Source organism: Lygodium microphyllum, unplaced genomic scaffold (genome assembly GCF_053477565.2).
Source record: "Lygodium microphyllum isolate KBCC unplaced genomic scaffold, Lygodium_microphyllum_v1.1.10 scaffold_465, whole genome shotgun sequence".
Lineage (NCBI taxonomy): Eukaryota > Viridiplantae > Streptophyta > Polypodiopsida > Schizaeales > Lygodiaceae > Lygodium > Lygodium microphyllum.
In genome coordinates, this window is record NW_028229919.1 from 1 (window position 1) to 10,000 (window position 10,000).

Here is a 10,000-nt window from a genome sequence, read left to right on the forward strand (position 1 = left end):
GTGCATCTGCTCTGGTTCAGTTACATATGCTATCGTGGTAGGAAACCCCCTCGCCTTGCCATGACGCGGCGCCTCCTCTCCTCGTCGCGATTGTCTTTGCGTACGTCGTGCCTGGCCCCTCCCTCTGCCTCGCTCTCACGTGATACCCCCTCCTCAAGATGCGAGGTATTTTGGGAGCGGAGGGTGTGCCATGTTGTGGGGGGCTTCGGTGGAGCGGGGTTTTTCCGAGGAGGGAGGGCGTGCCATGTTGCGCGGGCGGGTTGTTGGAGCGGGGATTTCTGAGGAGGGAGGGTGTGCCATGTCGCGGGGGGGTGCCATGTCGTGGGGGGGTTTCTTGAGGAGGTCCGTCGGGGGGTGGAAGGTTCCGTGTCCCGGGAGGGGGTCGTGTGCAGTGGGGTGTGTGTGCCGTGTCATTGCGGAGCGGGATTTCTTAGGAGGGAGGGTGTGCCATGTCGTGGGGGGGTGAGGTGACGTGCCGTGGGTCGAGCGGGGTTTTTGGAGGTGGGGTGCGCGGGGGATACGCCGCGTCGTCGGGGGGTGCGGTGGGGTGGAGGGTGCGCCGTGTCGTGGGGGGGTGACGCGGGGTGGGCTGGGTCGAGCGGGGTTTTTGGAGGCGTGGCGGGGTCGTGTGGATGGAGCGGGGTTTTTCGAGGTGGGGTGCAGGGGGGATGCGCCGCGTCGAGGCGGGGTGCGGTGGGGTGTGCCGTGACACGGGGTGGCGTGGTGTGGATGCAGCGGGTTTTTCGAGGTGGGGTGGGGTGGTGTGGATGCTGCGGGTTTTCCGAGGTGGGGTGCGCGGGGGCGTCGTGGGGGGGTGACGCGGGGTGGGGTGGGTCGAGCGGGGTTTTTCGAGGTGGGGTGCGGGGGGGGCGTCGTGGGGGGGTGCGCCGTGTCATGGGGGAGTGACGCGGGGTTGGGGTAGTCAAGCGGGGTTTTTGGAGGAGAGGTGGGGTGCTGTGGAGGGAGCGGGGTTTTTCGAGGTGGGGTGCGGGGGGGCGTCGTGGGGGGTGACGCGGGGTGGGGGTGGTCGAGCGGGGTTTTGGGAGGAGAGGTGGGGTGCTGTGGAGGGAGCGCGGTTTTTCGAGGTGGGGTGCGGGGGGGGCCTCGTGGGGGGGTGCGCCGTGTCGTGGGGGGGAGACGCGGGGTGGGGTTGGTCGAGCGGGGTTTTTGGGTGTCACATTGTGTGTCCTCTCTGTCGCTCGGTTGGTCTTGCTGGGGTGGAGGGTGCGCCGTGACGCGGGGTGGGGTGGGTCGAGCGCGGTTTTTTGGAGGCGTGGCGGGGTGGTGTGGAGGGAGCGGGGTTTTTCGAGGTGGGGTGCGGGGGGGGCGTCGTGGGGGGGTGCGCCGTGTCATGGGGGAGTGACGCGGGGTTGGGGTGGTCAAGCGGGGTTTTTGGAGGAGAGGTGGGGTGCTATGGAGGGAGCGGGGTTTTTCGAGGTGGGGTGCGGGGGGGCGTCGTGGGGGGTGACGCGGGGTTTTTCGAGGTGGGGTGGGGTGGGGGGGTGCGCCGTGTCGTGGGGGAGTGACGCGGGGTTGGGGTGGTCAAGCGGGGTTTTTGGAGGAGAGGTGGGGTGCTGTGGAGGGAGCGGGGTTTTTCGAGGTGGGGTGCGGGGGGGCGTCGTGGGGGGTGACGCGGGGTGGGGGTGGTCGAGCGGGGTTTTGGAGGAGAGGTGGGGTGCTGTGGAGGGAGCGCGGTTTTTCGAGGTGGGGTGCGGGGGGGCGTCGTGGGGGGGTGCGCCGTGTCGTGGGGGGGAGACGCGGGGTGGGGTGGGTCGAGCGGGGTTTTCGGAGGCGTGGTGGTGTGGCGTGGAGGGAGCGGGGTTTTTCGAGGTGGGGTGCGGGGGGGGCCGTCGTGGGGGGGTGCGGTGGGGTGGAGGGTGCGCCGTGACGCGGGGTGGGGTGGGTCGAGCACGGTTTTTTGGAGGCGTGGCGGGGTGGTGTGGAGGGAGCGGGGTTTTTCGAGGTGGGGTACGGGGGGGGCATCGTGGGGGGGTGCGCCGTGTCATGGGGGAGTGAGGGGGGGTTGGGGTGGTCAAGCGGGGTTTTTGGAGGAGAGGTGGGGTGCTATGGAGGGAGCGGGGTTTTTCGAGGTGGGGTGCGGGGGGGCGTCGTGGGGGGTGACGCGGGGTTTTTCGAGGTGGGGTGGGGTGGGGGGGTGCGCCGTGTCGTGGGGGAGTGACGCGGGGTTGGGGTGGGCAAGCGGGGTTTTTGGAGGAGAGGTGGGGTGCTGTGGAGGGAGCGGGGTTTTTCGAGGTGGGGTGCGGGGGGGCGTCGTGGGGGGTGACGCGGGGTGGGGGTGGTCGAGCGGGGTTTTTGGAGGAGAGGTGGGGTGCTGTGGAGGGAGCGCGGTTTTTCGAGGTGGGGTGCGGGGGGGCGTCCTGGGGGGGTGCGCCGTGTCGTGGGGGGGAGACGCGGGGTGGGGTGGGTCGAGCGGGGTTTTCGGAGGCGTGGTGGTGTGGCGTGGAGGGAGCGGGGTTTTTCGAGGTGGGGTGCGGGGGGGGCGTCGTGGGGGGGTGCGGTGGGGTGGGGGGGTGCGCCGTGTCGTGGGGGGGTGACGCGGGGTGGGGTGGGTCGAGCGGGGTTTTTTGAGGTGGGGTGCGGGGGCGGGGGGGGATATGCGCCGCGTCGTGGGGGGGTGCGGTGCGCCGTGTCCTGGGGGAGTGACGCGGGGTTGGGTGGGCCGAGTGGGGTTTTTCGAGGTGGGGTGCGGGGGGGGGGGATATGCGCCGCGTCGTGGGGGGGTGCGGTGGGGTGTGGGGGGTGTGCCGTGTCGTGGGGGGCTGACGCGAGGTGGGGTGGGTCGAGCGGGGTTTTCGGAGGCATGGTGGGGTGGTATAGAGGGAGCGGGGTTTTTCGAGGTGGGGTGCGGGGCGTCGTCGTTGGGGGGTGCGGTGGGGTGGGGGGTGCGCCGTGTTGTGGGGGGGAGACGCGGGGTGGGGTGGGTCGAGCGGGGTTTTCGGAGGCGTGGTGGTGTGGCGTGGATGGAGCGGGGTTTTTCGAGGTGGGGTGCGGGGGGGGGCGTCGTGGGGGGGTGCGGTGGGGTGGGGGGGTGTGCCGTGTCGTGGGGGGGTGACGCGGGGTTGGGTGGGTCGAGTGGGGTTTTTCGAGGTTGGGTGCGGGGGGGGGGGATGCGCCGCGTCGTGGGGGGGTGCCGTGTCGTGGGGGGCTGACGCGAGGTGGGGTGTGGGGGGTGACGCGGGGTGGGGTGTGGGGGGTGTGGGTGGGGGTGGGGTGGGGTGGGGGTGGGGTGGGGTGTGGGGGGCTGACGCGAGGTGGGGTGTGGGGGGTGTGGGGGCTGACGCGAGGTGGGGTGTGGGGGGTGTGCCGTGTCGTGGGGGGCTGACGCGAGGTGGGGTGGGTCGAGCGGGGTTTTCGGAGGCGTGGTGGGGTGGTATGGAGGGAGGGGGGTTTTTCGAGGTGGGGTGCGGGGCGGCGTCGTTGGGGGGTGAGGTTGGGTGGGGGGTGCGCCATGTCGTGGGGGGGTGACGCGGGGTGGGGTGGGTCGAGCGGGGTTTTCGGAGGCATTTGTGGTGTGGCGTGGAGGGAGCGGGGTTTTTCGAGGTGCGGTGCGGGGGGGGGGGGCGTCGTGGGGGGGTGCGGTGGGGGGGGGGGGTGTGCCGTGTCATGGGGGTGATGTGGGGTTGGGTTGGGTGGGGAAGTGACGAGGGGGGAAGGGGCGAAATTTGGAGGGGGGGGCAAATTTTTGGGGCGGGGGGGGAGGGGTGGGGTGGTGTGTGTTGAGGGGGGGGAAATTTCGAGGGGGGGAAGCGGAGGGATGGTGTGGTGTGGTGTGGTGTGGTGTGTGTTGAGGGGGGGGGGGGATTTTTGAGGGGGGGGGGGGGAGGGGTGGTGTGGTGTGGTGTGTGTTGAGGGGGGGGGGGTGGTGTGTGTTGAGGGCGGGGGGGGGGGGGGATTTTTTTGGGGGGGGGGAGGGGGTGGTGGTGGGTGGTGTGTGGTGTGTGAGGGGGGGGGGGGGGGAGGGGTGGGGTAATGTGTGTTGAGGGGTGGGCGAAATTTGGAGGGGGGGAAGGGGAGGGGTGGTGTGGTGTGTGTTGGGGGGGGGGGGGATTTTTGAGAGGGGGGGGAGGGGTGGTGTGGTGTGTGTTGAGGGGGGGGGGGGGGAAAGGGTGGGGAGGTGTGTATTGAGGGGGGGGGCGAATTTTTGGGGGGGGGGGGAGGGGTGGTGTGTGTTGGGGCCGGGGGGTGGGGGGGCAAATTTTGGAGGGGGGGGAGGGGTGGTGTGGTGTGGTGTGTGTTGAGGGGGGTGGCCGAATTTTTTGGGGGGGGGGGAGGGGTGGGGTGGTGTGTGTTGGGGGGGGGCGAATTTTTTGGGGGCGGGGGCAGGGGAGGGGTGGGGTGGTGTGTGTTGAGGGGGGGGCGAAATTTGGAGGGGGGAAGGGGAGGGGTGGTGTGGTGTGTGTTGAGGGGGGGGGGGAGGGGTGGTGTGGCGTGGTGTGTGTTGAGGGGGGGGGCCAATTTGTGGGGGGGAAGGGGCGAAATTTGGACGGGGGGGGCGAATTTTTGGGGGGGGGGGAGGGGTGGGGTGGTGTGTGTTGAGGGGAAGGTGAAATTTGGAGGGGGGGAAGGGGAGGGGTGGTGTTGTGTGGTGTGGTGTGTGTTAGGGGGGTGGCCGAATTTTTATGGGGGGGGGGTGGAGTGGTGTGTGTTGGCGGGGGGGGGGGGGCGAATTTTTTGGGGGCGGGGGGGGGAGGGGTGGTGTGGTGTGTGTTGAGGGGGGGGGGGGGGGGGGGGTGGTGTGGTGTGTGTTGGGGGGGGGGGTGGGGTGGTGTGTGTTGAGGGGGGAGGGGTGGGAAATTTTTGGGGGGGGGGGCGAATTTTGGAGGGGGGGGGGGAGCGGTGGTGTGGTGTGGTGTGTGTTGAGGGGGGGGGGCGAATTTTTGGGGGGGGGAGGGGCGAAATTTGGAGGGGGGGGCGAATTTTTGGGGCGGGGGGGAGGGGTGGGGTGGTGTGTGTTGAGGGGGGGGCGAAATTTGGAGGGGGGAAGGGGAGGGGTGGTGTGGTGTGTGTTGAGGGGGGGGGGATTTTTGAGGGGGGGGGAGGGGTGGTGTGGTGTGTGTTGAGGGGGGGGGTGGGGTGGTGTGTGTTGAGGGGGGGGGGGGGGGGCGAATTTTTAAGGGGGGGGGAGGGGTGGTGTGGTGTGGTGTGTGTTGAGGGGGGGGGCAAAATTTGGAGGGGGGGGAGGATTTTTGAGGGGGGGGGGGAGGGGTGGTGTGGTGTGTGTTGAGGGGGGGGCGGGGAATTTTTGAGGGGGGGGGAGGGGTTGTGTGGTGTGTTGGGGGGGGGGGGGGAGAGGGGTGGTGTGGTGTGTGTTGAGGGGGGGGGGAGGGGGGGATTTTTGAGGGGGCGGGGAGGGGTGGTGTGGTGTCTGTTGGCGGGGGGGGGGGTGGGGAGGTGTGTATTGAGGGGGGGGGGGCGCGAATTTTGGGGGGGGGTGGGAGGGGTGGTTTGTGTTGGGGGCGGGGGGAATTTTGGAGGGGGGGAGGGGGTGTGTGGTGTGGTGTGTGTTGAGGGGGGTGGCCGAATTTTTGGGGGGGGGGGGCGAATTTTTTGGGGGCGGGGGGGGGAGGGGTGGGGTGGTGTGTGTTGAGGGGGGGGCGAAATTTGGAGGGGGGGAAGGGGAGGGGTGGTGTGGTGTGTGTTGAGGGGGGGGGATTTTTGAGGGAGGGGGAGGGGTGGTGTGGTGTGGTGTGTGTTGAGGGGGGGGGGGGGGAATTTTTGAGGGAGGGGAGGCGTGGTGTGGGGTGGTGTGTGTTGAGGGGGGGGGGCGAATTTTTGGGGGGGGAAGGGGCGAAATTTGGACGGGGGGGGCGAATTTTTGGGGGGGGGGGGGGGAGGGGTGGGGTGGTGTGTGTTGAGGGGAAGGCGAATTTTGGAGGGGGGGGAGGGGTGGTGTGGTGTGGTGTGTGTTGGGGGGGGGGGATTTTTGAGGGGGGGGGGGAGGGGTGGTGTTTTGTGTGTTGAGGGGGGGGGGATTTTTGAGGGGGGGGGAGGGGTGGTGTGGTGTGTGTTGAGGGGGGGGGGATGTGGTGGTGTGTGTTGGGGGGGGTTTGGGGGGGGGGAGGGGAGGTGTGGGGTGGTGTGTGTTGAGGGGGGTGGGGGGCGAATTTTGGAGGGGGGGGAGGGGTGGTGTGGTGTGGTGTGTGTTGAGGGGGGGGCAAAATTTGGAGGGGGGGGGGGAGGGGTGGTGTGGTGTGGTGTGTTTTGAGGGGGGGGGGGAGGGGTGGTGTTTTGTGTGTTGAGGGGGGGGGGGGGAATTTTTGAGGGGGGGGGGAGGGGTGGTGAGGTGTGTGTTGGGGGGGGGGGGGGGGTGGTGTGTGTTGGGGGGGGGGATTTTTTGGGGGGGGGGGGGGGTGGTGGGGTGGTGTGTGTTGAGGGGGGTGGGGGGGGGAGGGGTGGTGTGGTGTGGTGTGTGTTGAGGCAGGGGGGGGCGAATTTTGGGGGGGAGAAGGGGCGAAATTTGGAGGAGGGGGGAGGGGTGGGGTGGTGTGTGTTGAGGGGGGGGCGAAATTTGGAGGGGGGGAAGGGGAGGGGTGGTGTGGTGTGGTGTGGTGTGTGTTGAGGGGGGGGGGAAGGGTGGGGAGGTGTGTATTGAGGGGGGGGGGGCGAATTTTTGGGGGGGGGGGAGGGGTGGTGTGTGTTGGGGGCGGGGGGGGGGGAAGGGTGGGGAGGTGTGTATTGAGGGGGGGGTGGAATTTTGGGGGGGGGGGGAGGGGTGGTGTGGTGTGGTGTGGTGTGTGTTGAGGGGGGTGGCCGAATTTTTTGGGGGGGAGGGGTGGTGTGGTGTGTGTTGAGGGGGGGGTGGGGTGGTGTGTGTTGAGGGGGGGGGGGGGGGGGGGGGGGGCGAATTTTGGAGGGGGGGGGAGGGGTGGTGTGGTGTGGTGTGTGTTGAGGGGGGTGGCCGAATTTTTTTGGGAGGGGGGGGTGGAGTGGTGTGTGTTGCGGGGGGGGGGGGGGGGGCGTTTTGGGGGCGGGGGGGGGGGAGGGGTGGTGTCGTGTGTGTTGAGGGGGGGGGGGGAGGGGTGGTGTGGTGTGTGTTGGGGGGGGGGTGGGGTGGTGTGTGTTGAGGGGGGAGGGGTGGGAAATTTTTGGGGGGGGGGGGGGGCGAATTTTGGAGGGGGGGGGGGAGCGGTGGTGCGGTGTGGTGTGTGTTGAGGGGGGGGGGCGAATTTTTGGGGCGGGGGGGAGGGGTGGGGTGGCGTGTGTTGAGGGGGGGCGAAATTTCGAGGGGGGGAAGGGGAGGGGTGGTGTGGTGTGGTGTGTGTTGAGGGGGGGGGATTTTTGAGGGGGGGGGAGGGTTGGTGTGGTGTGTGTTGAGGGGGGGGTGGGGTGGTGTGTGTTGAGGGGGGGGGGCGAATTTTGGAGGGGGGGAGGGGTGGTGTGGTGTGGTGTGTGTTGGGGGAGGCGAGGTTTTGGGGGGGGGAAGATTTGGGGGGGGGGGGAGGGGTGGGGTGGTGTGTGTTGAGGGGGGGGGGGAAGGGTGGGGAGGTGTGTATTGAGGGGGGGGGCGAATTTTTGGGGAGGGGGGGAGGGGTGGTGTGTGTTGGGGGCGGGGGGGGGGAAGGGTGGGGAGGTGTGTATTGAGGGGGGGGGGGCGAATTTTGGGGGGGGGGGGAGGGGTGGTGTGGTGTGGTGTGGTGTGTGTTGAGGGGGGTGGCCGAATTTTTGGGGGGGAGGGGTGGTGTGGTGTGTGTTGAGGGGGGGGGGGTGGGGTGGTGTGTGTTGAGGGGGGGGGGGGGGGGGGGCGAATTTTGGAGGGGGGGAGGGGTGGTGTGGTGTGGTGTGTGTTGAGGGGGGTGGCCGAATTTTTTTGGGGGGGGGAGGTGGAGTGGTGTGTGTTGGGGGGGGGGGGCGAATTTTTTGGGGGCGGGGGGGGGGGGAGGGGTGGTGTGGTGTGTGTTGGGGGGGGGGGTGGGGTGGTGTGTGTTGAGGGGGGAGGGGTGGGAAATTTTTGGGGGGGGGGCGAATTTTGGAGGGGGGGGGGGAGCGGTGGTGTGGTGTGGTGTGTGTTGAGGGGGGGGGGGGCGAATTTTTGGGGCGGGGGGGGAGGGGTGGGGTGGTGTGTGTTGAGGGGGGGGCGAAATTTCGAGGGGGGGAAGGGGAGGGGTGGTGTGGTGTGGTGTGTGTTGAGGGGGGGGGGATTTTTGAGGGGGGGGGGAGGGGTGGTGTGGTGTGTGTTGAGGGGGGGGTGGGGTGGTGTGTGTTGAGGGGGGGGGGGGGCGAATTTTGGAGGGGGGGGGAGGGGTGGTGTGGTGTGGTGTGTGTTGAGGGGGGGGGCAATTTTTTTTGGGGGGGGGGGGGGGGAGGGGTGGTGTGGTGTGGTGTGTGTTGAGGGGGGGGGGGATTTTTGAGGGGGGGGGAGGGGTGGTGCGGTGTGTGTTGAGGGGGGGCGGGGAATTTTTGAGGGGGGGGGGAGGGGTTGTGTGGTGTGTGTTGTGGGGGGGGGGGTGGGGTGGTGTGTGTTGAGGGGGGCGGGGGGGGGGGGTGGGGTGGTGTGTGTTGAGGGGGGCGGGGGGGGGATTTTTTTGGGGGGGGGGGGGAAGGGGTGGTGTGGTGTGGTGTGTGTTGAGGGGGGGGGGATTTTTGAGGGGGGGGAGGGGTGGTGTGGTGTGTGTTGAGGGGGGGGCGGGGAATTTTTGAGGGGGGGGGGAGGGGTTGTGTGGTGTGTGTTTGGGGGGGGGGGTGGGGTGGTGTGTGTTGAGGGGGGCGGGGGGGGGGATTTTTTTGGGGGGGGGGGGGGAGGGGTGGTGTGGTGTGGTGTGTGTTGAGGGGGGGGGGATTTTTGAGGGGGGGGGGGGTGGGGAGGTGTGTATTGAGGGGGGCGGGGCGAATTTTTGGGGGGGGGGAGGGGTGGTTTGTGTTGGGGGCGGGGGGGGGGGGGGCAAATTTTGGAGGGGGGGGAGGGGGTGTGTGGTGTGGTGTGTGTTGAGGGGGGTGGCCGAATTTTTGGGGGGGGGGGGTGGGGTGGTGTGTGTTGGCGGGGGGGCGAATTTTTTGGGGGCGGGGGGGGGGGAGGGGTGGGGTGGTGTGTGTTGAGGGGGGGGCGAAATTTTGAGGGGGGGAAGGGGAGGGGTGGTGTGGTGTGTGTTGAGGGGGGGGATTTTTTAGGGGGGGGGAGGGGTGGTGTGGTGTGGTGTGTGTTGAGGGGGGGGGGGGAATTTTTGAGGGGGGGAGGCGTCCTGTGGGGTGGTGTGGTGTGGTGTGTGTTGAGGGGGGGGGGAATTTTTGGGGGGGAAGGGGCGAATTTTTGGCGGGGGGGGGGAGGGGTGGGGTGGTGTGTGTTGAGGGGGCGAAATTTGGAGGGGGGAAGGGGACGGTTGGTGTGGTGTAGTGTGGTGTGTGTTGAGGTGGGGGGGGGATTTTTGAGGGGGGGGGGGCGAATTTTGGAGGGGGGGGAGGGGTGGTGTGGTGTGGTGTGTGTTGAGGGGGGGGGCCAATTTTTTTGGGGGGGGGGCAAAATTTGGAGGGGGGGGGGAGGTGTGGTGTGGTGTGGTGTGGTGTGTGTTGGGCGGGGGGGGGGATTTTTGAGGGGGGGGGGACGGGTGGTGTTTTGTGTGTTGGGGGGGGGGGGATTTTTGAGGGGGGGGGAGGGGTGGTGTGGTGTGTGTTGAGGGGGGGGGATGTGGTGGTGTGTGTTGAGGGGGGGGGGGGGAATTTTTGGGGGGGGGGGAGGGGAGGTGTGGGGTGGTGTGTGTTGAGGGGGGTGGGGGGTGAATTTTGGAGGGGGGGGGGAGGGGTGGTGTGGTGTGGTGTGTGTTGAGGGGGGGGGGCAAATTTTGGAGGGGGGGGGGGAGGGGTGGTGTGGTGTGGTGTGTTTTGAGGGGGGGGGGGAAGGGGTGGTGTTTTGTGTGTTGAGGGGGGGGGAGGGGTGGTGTGGTGTGTGTTGGGGGGGGGGGGAAGGGGTGGTGTGTGTTGAGGGGGGGGGGATTTTTGGGGGGGGGGAGGGGTGGTGTGGGTTGGTGTGTGTTGAGGGGGGTGGGGG